Source organism: Hibiscus syriacus, unplaced genomic scaffold, assembly GCF_006381635.1.
Source record: "Hibiscus syriacus cultivar Baekdansim isolate YM2019G1 unplaced genomic scaffold, ASM638163v2 tig00112295_pilon, whole genome shotgun sequence".
Lineage (NCBI taxonomy): Eukaryota > Viridiplantae > Streptophyta > Magnoliopsida > Malvales > Malvaceae > Hibiscus > Hibiscus syriacus.
This window is the reverse complement of record NW_024063297.1, coordinates 41462-50803: the sequence shown is the minus strand read 5'-3', so window position 1 is coordinate 50803 and position 9342 is coordinate 41462. Positions and strand designations below refer to the sequence as shown.

Sequence of the window (9342 nt, the reverse complement as noted above, 5' to 3'; positions counted from 1 at the left end):
CTGTTACAAGAATCTAACAAATGCCAGCTAGCATTCTTCACTAACAGATTGCCTAACAAACTGATTCTTTTTATCACAGGTTCTGGGCCATCCGGTTGGGCTTATCCTCCTTGTTCTGGCTGACTTTAGCCTGCTTCAACCCATCTGGTAATTTTAATTCTTTTTCCCCTCGTGCTTCATTTCTTTCTTTCAATTCAATTCCCAATTTACTTCCCAGAATCCCTAACCCTCGTTCCTCCTCTATCCCCAATTCATGCTCATTCGAATCCCGCTCACTTCCTCGATCTTCCTTTTCTTCTCCAACTACAACAATACCCACCCCACGAGACGAGCCTTGTCCCCAAGGATCAAACGTAGGAAACTGCCCTCGTAAGACCGAATAATCTTCCCAAGTATCATTTGATTCATCCAGATTTTGCCATCGAACCAAAAGTTGAGTGATTGGTTTTCCATTTCTGTGTGCGATTCGTCTCCCAACAACTTTTAAGGGTTTGATTCGGAACTGACCATCATCTTCTATGGCAGGAGGATCTGTTGCAGCACGCGAGGAGTCCCCGATGAATTTCTTCAAGAGACTGACATGAAATACTGGGTGGAGTCTTGATGAGGCTGGTAAGTCTAATTTATAAGCAACTTCCCCTATCTTTTCCAATACCTTATAGGGGCCATAATATTTAGCTGCTAATTTCAATTTTTTTCACAGGGCAATTGAAGACTGCCTATATGGCTGCAATTTGAGGTAAACCAAATCTCCAACAGAAAAATTTCTTTCTGATCTACCTTTATCTACTTGCTGCTTCATTCTGTTGCTAGCTAATTCCAATTGATTTTTAACCAATTGCCTCATATGTTCTCTGCTATGCATGATTTCACTGACTGACTGTAGAGTAGTATCTGTAGGCCAAACCATAATAGGTGGTTTGTACCCATATAAAGCCTGAAATGGAGTCGGTTTTAAAGTAGTAAGTGGTGTTGTACCACCACTCTGCCTGGGGTAACCATTTAGCCCACTGTCTAGGTTGATATAAACAAATACCCCTTAAATACTGTTCCAAGCATTGATTCACCCTTTCTGTTTGTCCATCCGTTTCAGGATGATAAGCAGTGATGAAAAGGGTCTTAGTACCCAATTGCTTCATCAATTCCTTCCAAAACAAACTAGTAAATGTCTTATCTCTATCAGAGATGGCCATTTGAGGTTGACCATATAATTTATAGACATTGTCTAAGTAGAGTTTAGCTACCTCTACTGCAGAATAAGGATGTGATAGGGGCAGAAAATGACTGTATTTTGTAAACTTATCCACAATAACCAAAATACAGTTTTTCTTAAAAGAAGTAGGCAACCCTTCAATGAAATCCATAGTTATAATCTGCCAACCTTGATTAGGAACAGGAAGGGGCTGTAGCAAACCAGATTTTGCTACATGTTCAACCTTAGTTTGCTGGCAAACTTCACAACATGTTACATAAGTAGCAACCATAGATTTTAGGTTTGGCCAATAAAAATTTGCCCTGATTCTGTAATATGTAGCTTGTGCCTTAGAATGTCCCCCCTGAGCAGAATCATGTAGAGATTGTATAATCTTCACTCTAAGGCTCCCATTAGCTCCAACATAAACTCTCCCATCATATCGAAGAACAGCCTTAGAATATTTCCGCTTACTGTCAGCAGAAGGAGTAATAGTCAGAATTGAAATCCAATTCTGAGCTAAAGAATCACCTTGGTAGCTTTCTTCAATATCTTGAATCCAAGTAGGCACCAAAACTGTCACTCCCATAGCCAAATACTGAGCCTGCTCCCCCCATCTCCTAGATAAAGCATCAGCATCTACAATCAATTTTCCTTTTTTATACTTAATAGTATAGTCTAATCCCAACAGCTTTGTCAACCCTTTTTTCTGAATAGTGGTAGTCAGTTTCTATTCTAGAAGAAACTTTAAAGGCTCATGGTCAGTCTTAATCACAAAAGGTTTACTTTCCAAGTAGTATCTCCATTTAGAAACAGCTAAGAAAATAGTTAGATATTCTCTTTCATAGATAGATAAAGCTGAATGTCTAGGACTTAAAGCTTTACTCAAATAAGCAATAGGCCTACCTTCTTATGACAGAACAGCCCCCACATCTCCAGAACTAGCAATTGTTTCTAGATAAAAGGGCTTAGAAAAATCTGGTAGAGCTAATACTAGAGCAGAACTCATAGCCCTTTTAAGTTCTTCAAAAGCAGAACAAGCAGCAGAAGTCCATTGAAACCCATCATTTTTTAACATCTGTGTCAATGGTCTGCTAATAATGCCATAATTTCTTATAAATCTTCTATAATAACCTGTCAACCCCAAAAATCCTCTAAGAGCTTTGAGGGATTTAGGCTTGGGCCAAGTATGCATAGCTTTCACCTTACTAGGGTCTGTAGACACTCCTGCAGCAGAAATAATATGACCCAGATATTCCACCTTAGTCTGTCCAAAAAAACACTTGGACATTTTTGCAAATAACTGATTCACTGCCAAAACTTCCAAAACAAGCTGTAAATGTTCAACATGTTGTTTCATACTGCCACTGTACACCAGAATATCATCAAAGAAAACTAAAACAAATTTTCTAAGAAAAGAACTGAATAATTCATTCATGAGAGCTTGAAATGTAGCAGGTGCATTAGTAAGGCCAAAAGGCATTACCTTAAACTCATAATACCCCTGATGAGTTCTAAAGGCTGTCTTATATATATCATCTGGTTGAATTCTGATCTGCCAATATCCTAACCTCAAATCAATCTTTGAAAAATAAACTGCCCCATGTAACTCATCCAACAAGTCTTCCACTATAGGAATAGGAAATTTATCTTTGATTGTCAAACTGTTCAGTTTTCTATAGTCCACACAAAACCTCCAAGTACCATCCTTCTTTTTAATAAGAAGGCAAGGAGAGGCAAAAGGACTCCTGCTAGGTTGAATAATAGAAGAAGAAAACATATTAGCTATTTGCTTTTCAACTTCAGTCTTCTGATTGTGAGGAAATCTATAAGGCCTTAGATTAACTGGTGTGGCAGTAGATACCAGTGGAATTGTATGGTCATGTGTCCTCTGAGGAGGTAGTCCTTTAGGTTCAGCAAAAACCTTGTTGTATTTATCCAAGATAGGTTGCAATTCAATAGGAACAGAGAAAGTGTTTCCTGCCATAGTTAATAGGACAATATGGCCCATAACATCAGAATCCCTTGCAGTCATTTTAAGTAATGTAGCTCCTGATATTTGATGTAATTTAGTTGAAGGCTGTTGACCTTGAATACAAATTTGTTCTCCTCCATGATCAAAACTTAAGGTCATATTATTGAAATCCATCAAAATTGGACTGAATAATTTCATCCAATCAACTCCCAAGACCATGTCACTTTCTCCCAATTTAAGCAACCTAAAATCATGTAAAAAAATATGGCCCTGCATTTCCCATTGGACCTTGTTACATCTAGCACAACTGAACAATTGTTGGCCATTAGCCACAGTAATGGCCAAATGATAAGCAGTATTAACTTGTATGCCAGCAGCAGCCCATTTATGAGTCAAGAAACTGTGTGTACTGCCAATGTCAATTAAGATACTCAATGATTTTCCTTGAATAGTGCCCTGGATTCTTAATGTATTATGGCCAATGCAGCCAGTAATAACATTCATATAGATTTCCAGATTCTCCTCTTCTTGTTGTTGAAACTGCTCTGCCTCAGTAGGACATACTTCTACTAGAGAAGTATCAATTTCCTCAGTAATCATATTTAACTGCCTGGTTTTACACTGATGACCTGGAATGTATTTTTCACCACATTTAAAACAGAGATTGTTTTATCTTCTATAATCCATCATATTTTGTTTGGATTTGACATAGAAGTAGGCTTTGTGGCTACTGGTAAGGCATTTGTCTTGGATGTAGGTATGGGTAGGGTGGGACCTTAAAAGAAGGCCTGAATCTTCTACTTTCAAATTCTACTGACAGTTCATATAGCTTGGCTTGTTTACATGCTTCACACAAGCTCTTAGGGTCTAAGGCCTTAACCCTATGCTTAATATCATCTCGGAGTCCACTAATAAAAAGTGACACAAAAAATTCTTCAGTCAAAGTAGGATTCTGTAAAAGAATATAAGGTTGTAGCTCTTCAAACTTCTCATGATAATCCTCTACAGACCCCTTCTGTATCAACTTAGTAAACTCCTCTACAATATCAGAAAATGATCTATCACTAAATCTGTGACAGATATCAGCTTCAAATTCATGCCAATTGACATGGTGTTTCTGCATTATATACCCATCAAACCATATTTCTGCTTTTCCAGTTAAATACATAGTGGCTACCTCCACTCTCTGTTCCATAGGCACACTGCAAATAGAAAAATACTTCAAACATTTATGGATCCACCCTCTAGGATTAACTCCCTCAAAGAAAGGAAGTTCTATTTTTGGTTTGTGCCACATACTTCCTGAACTGTTAAATGAGCCCCCTGTACCCCTTTTTTCAGCTTCCAGTCCCCACATAACAGGTCTAGTGTTACTGTTTTCCCCCATTTGATTCTTAGGCATATAACTGTTCTTAAGGGCTAAACAAGCATCAGGCTTATCCTTCAAAATTCCAGGTTCATCAGTTTTATAGTTGAATCGTGATTTATCCTTCACTACCGTCACCAAAACAGGATTTTTCTCCCCATTTTTAGAGCTATTAGGAGTTTATACCTGATCACCTGCAGATTGCTCTTGTTCACCATTTCTGCCCGTTAAGATCTTCAAAATATCCTCCACATATCCATGATTCGTGTTCATCCTTGCCTCCAGTTCAGTAATCCTATTTTCCTGAGTCTCCCACCATTTAGGTGGATTTGTCTCATTTTGGCCTTGTTTCACCAACGCAGCTAGGTCCTCATCTGTTTCTGAATCCCAGCTAAATCAGTTTTTGCCATAGATTGATTCTTCTTTGGCATGCCCTTAAAAAGTTTTCCTTGCCAGAATCGTAGCTCTGATTACCAATTGTTATAGATTGAAAGAAAAGAAAAGGTTTAGGAGAAGAATTTAGACGAAAGAGAGAGTTGATAGAGAAGAAAAATGCATCATTCATTTCATAAGGAAAATATTGTTTACACAGCAGTTTTATTTTCATACAGGCTGTTACAGGAATCTAACAAATGCCAGCTGGCATTCTTCGCTAACAGATTGCCTAACAAACTGATTCTTTGTTATCACAGGTACTGGGCCATCCGGTTGGGCTTATCCTCCTTGTTCTGGCTGACTTTAGCCTGCTTCAACCCATCAGGTAATTTTAATTCTTTTTCCCCTCGTGCTTCATTTCTTTCTTTCAATTCAATTCCCAATTTACTTCCCAGAATCCCTAACCCTCGTTCCTCCTCCATCCCTAATTCATGCTCATTCGAATCCCGCTCACTTCCTCGATCTTCCTTTTCTTCTCCAACTACAACAACCGACTCCATGGAAATATTAATACCGTGTTTGATGGCCAACAATTCAGTCATAAAAGCATACCCAACACCAACACAATAAGAAAAAAAAAACAAAAGATATTGACCTAGTTCGTTGCCAATGATATCACATACCCCTCCAATATTACCAACATCCTTAACCGCTCCATCTACATTAAGTTCTAACCAACGGAAGGGGAAGAGTATTACACAAGATTTGTAACAGGGATACATGAGGTTTCTAAGTTGGATTTAGCCCTCACCAAATCTACTATAAAGTCATCAATGGGTAGCAGAGACTCCGGAAATTTAGTTAAACACCACCCGACAATGCAATATTTAACTGAAAGATTGATTGAGCTAAGTCGATGAATTTCCCTTAAAGATTAGATCATATCTAAAAAACCAAACAATCCATAAAATACCAAAGAGGAGAGATTTCTAAATCACATGTTGTTTAACGCGAGGTATGACCTCAAACCAAAGAGAAAAAAGATACTGGATCATTAGACAAATCAATGAAGATATTCCACAAAGTAAAGAAGTATGACCATACCTACCACGAGATATAACACGAGAAAAAATAAATATTGATGTGATCAAAATCAACCTTCAAACGCAACACCTATTAATGATGACATTGCATTCATCTTTGATCTTCATCAAGATGAAAGAAGAGGGAGTTTTCTAAATCCTTATTTATTTTCATGACTTATACTTTCATTCTTTAATTTTCATGACTATAGTCATATATTATGTTATGCGTATCATATCCTATGCTCTGAGCATCTTAATTAGTTTATGCTATGTCTTAAGCTATCATAACATATTCTCATTCATTATCATATGAGATACATGTTATTCTTAGTATAACCTACATTTTACATTTTTATGCTTTGCTATTATAAGCTTACTTAATATCTTTTACTTAGTTAATCTTTGTGTGTTTGTGTAAAGGTACATTCGACCATAAGGATGAAAGCTAGAATTAAGCTATCAAATGAAGCTCAAAGTTAGTGGAATCAATATAGGATAACTCTATGGAAGCTCACATTAAAAGTTAGGAAAAGTTGTCAGCTACCCTTAAGCTTATTGCTGGATTGAACTGAAAAAATGAGCTAGCTCAACTATTCAAATCAGCCGAGGAACTGAAGAGATGCAATCCTCTATCAATAGACACGTCTTTTACACAGTTACTTTTTACAGTTCGTGCCTTTTCACAAAGAGGTGCCTTTCCAGGACGTGCCTTTTCACCACAAACTGCCAAATACTTGATCATACTTCTATGCACCTATTGTCAATTCATAAGTAGCTTATTCATCTCTTAACATGCCTTTCCATGAAGGGTTTCCTCCAAGCAACATGAATATTCAACCAAGGCATAATGTTTATTCATTAAAGTCAATCGAATGGTCACATACACGCCTAAGAGATGATGAATATAATTATTCATGAACATTCACCCAAGAGAACCATTCATGAATGGCATGTCTATTCAAAGAACAAGGGAGTCGAATCATCTTATGTATGTTCATCCAAGGAAGTCGAATCATCATGTTCAAACAAGGGAGCTATGTTCATACATGGAAAATGAACCATCTCATGTACATACATCAAGGGAGCCAAATCTTCATAATGTAAGGAGAATGAATTTGACCAAGGGGAATGCAACTACCTTAGTTTATTAACAATCAAGTACAGTCACTCGTTAAGACATCAATGTTCACACCTAGTCGTGCATTGAACCTTAGAATCCTTAACACCTATAAATAATCATGCCTTTGGCTTGTAAAGGCAATCAATCAACAAATTTTAATCAAATTACTCTTTGTGAGGTTTCTCTCTTCAAATTTCTGATCTAAATTTTATTAACTTATCAATAATTCATACTTGTGGAGTCATCCCCATCTATTCACCTTTACACTTCTGGTTCCTAGATTTAATATCTAATGTGTTAAAGTCTTATCTACCACCCCTCAAAGAAGTCTTATATGGTATGGGGTTATGCTCATTATATCATAGTTTTTCCTTGATGACTTTGAGATATTATCTTCAAGTTCCATCACCATTGTTGAGCACCATCATCATCATCAAAGGATCTTCTTCAAGTCATTCAAATATATCATCATCTTCATCTTTTTCTTCCGTAACCAACTCTTATTTCTAATTCCTTATCATTTTATTATCTCATTTATTTCATTACATTTATATTATCTCTAAGTTAAACAATATTTATTATCAGTCCAAACTTTTGTTGCAAGAACAACACTTATTGTTCGTCCTAGAATGGGAACCAATCAAGGTAGCCCATTCTTCTTCATCCTTGGAAGAGTGTAGACAACCTTAGATCAAGTGGTATCAAAGCATTGATGGACCAAAAAATGAGTGCCTATTGAAAGTAAAATAAGTGCAAGCAACATAACAAAAAGAAAATAAAAACAAAAGAGAAAGAGAAGTGCAAAGTAAAGCAACAAAGAAGAAAAAAAAAGCAAAGGAATTCATCATTTCTCAAAAGTATTCAAAGTAAAAAACAAAAGGGAAGTTGCATTCAAAACAAGAAGTGGAAAGCACAAAATCTACCATCATCGACAGAACTTGAAGAAATATCCAAACTTGATTGTTTCTCGAGAATGGAGGCTGTAAGTGTTGTTCTTGTTTTGTAAGTCTCCAATTTCTTTCTTTTATTCCTTTTTATAAGCCTTCTTTTCATATTACATTTTCTGAAACATATGCACAAGATTAAAACTTGCCAAAGTCTTGAGTTAGTTCTTCCAAGAACATAACAAGAGATATAGAGAGGAAAAAGACAAAACAAGTGAATAAGATCAGAATAGGAGTTGCAAAAGCCAAATTTATATTCCTGGGTGCAAACATGAGTATTGAGTGGAATGAAATCTGAAACTTTTCTGTGGAGTGTTCTTGTGAGGTTTTGTTGAGCATAGTGGTAAGGTTTTAATTTTCTTTAATTATCTTACTAACGATAACTCAAGGTTCAGCTAATAATACCTACAATGGAGGAAAACCAAACTTACAACTACAAGCCATGATTAACGAAATAATACCCACTTTCAGAGAATAGTTCGTGCTTTACATGAAAGAATTGACCAAAGAGATGGCTCTCAACATGTTCGCAACAATTTCGGTCTTCAGTGTGAAGAGAACATTACATCGAGGATGATTTCCAAGAAGAAATTGAGGAAGCATCTTTACAAGGTTCCAGGCGAACCAATCCGATGATTCATGACAACATGAGCAACATACGAGTCAACATCCCATAATTCCAAGGAAAAACTGATCCGAAAGCATATTTAGATTGGGATGGAAAAGTGGAACATGTGTTTAAATGTCACAACTATTCAAAGATGAAGAAAGTTAGAATTGCAGCCATAGAGTTCATCGACTATGGCATAGTCTGGTGGAATCAATTAACGATAAGTTAGAGAATGAATTGTTGAATTATGTTTCGATATAAAACTTTTAAAGAAAAAATGTTTTTGGACTTGAATTGAATTTATTCAAGGTTTTAAAAAGGCTTCAAAAATAATTTAAAGTCCATTAAATTCGGATTTGAGCAAAAATGCTAAAGGGTGTCAAAGTGCATTTGTGCACCCCTGCAGTGCATCCATGCACCCCTGCAGTGCATCCATGCACCCCTGCAGTGCATCGATGCACCATGTAGTGCATCCATGCACTCCATTTCGAATGCAATTAGTGCATCAATGCACCCTGTTGTGCATCCATGCACCAAGGCTGCAACGGCTAGTTTATTTGAATTTAATGAAGGGGTATCGATGCACTTTGATAGTGCACTGATGCACCATGTATGGGCAGCCTTTTTGAGTAGAAAAATCATCCCCTAATGGTTTCAAAACATCCCCAATGGTTA

The 9342-nt window shown here is 36.8% G+C and overlaps 1 long non-coding RNA gene across 1 annotated transcript; it reads left to right on the top strand.

Moving 5' to 3' along the window:
* The first annotated feature begins 555 nt into the window (after window positions 1-555).
* On the top strand, window positions 556-5297 carry LOC120177680. Its single transcript, XR_005521453.1, has 3 exons — window positions 556-612; window positions 704-739; window positions 5226-5297. It is a non-coding gene; the product is annotated as an uncharacterized LOC120177680 (long non-coding RNA).
* The last annotated feature ends 4045 nt before the right edge of the window (window positions 5298-9342 follow it).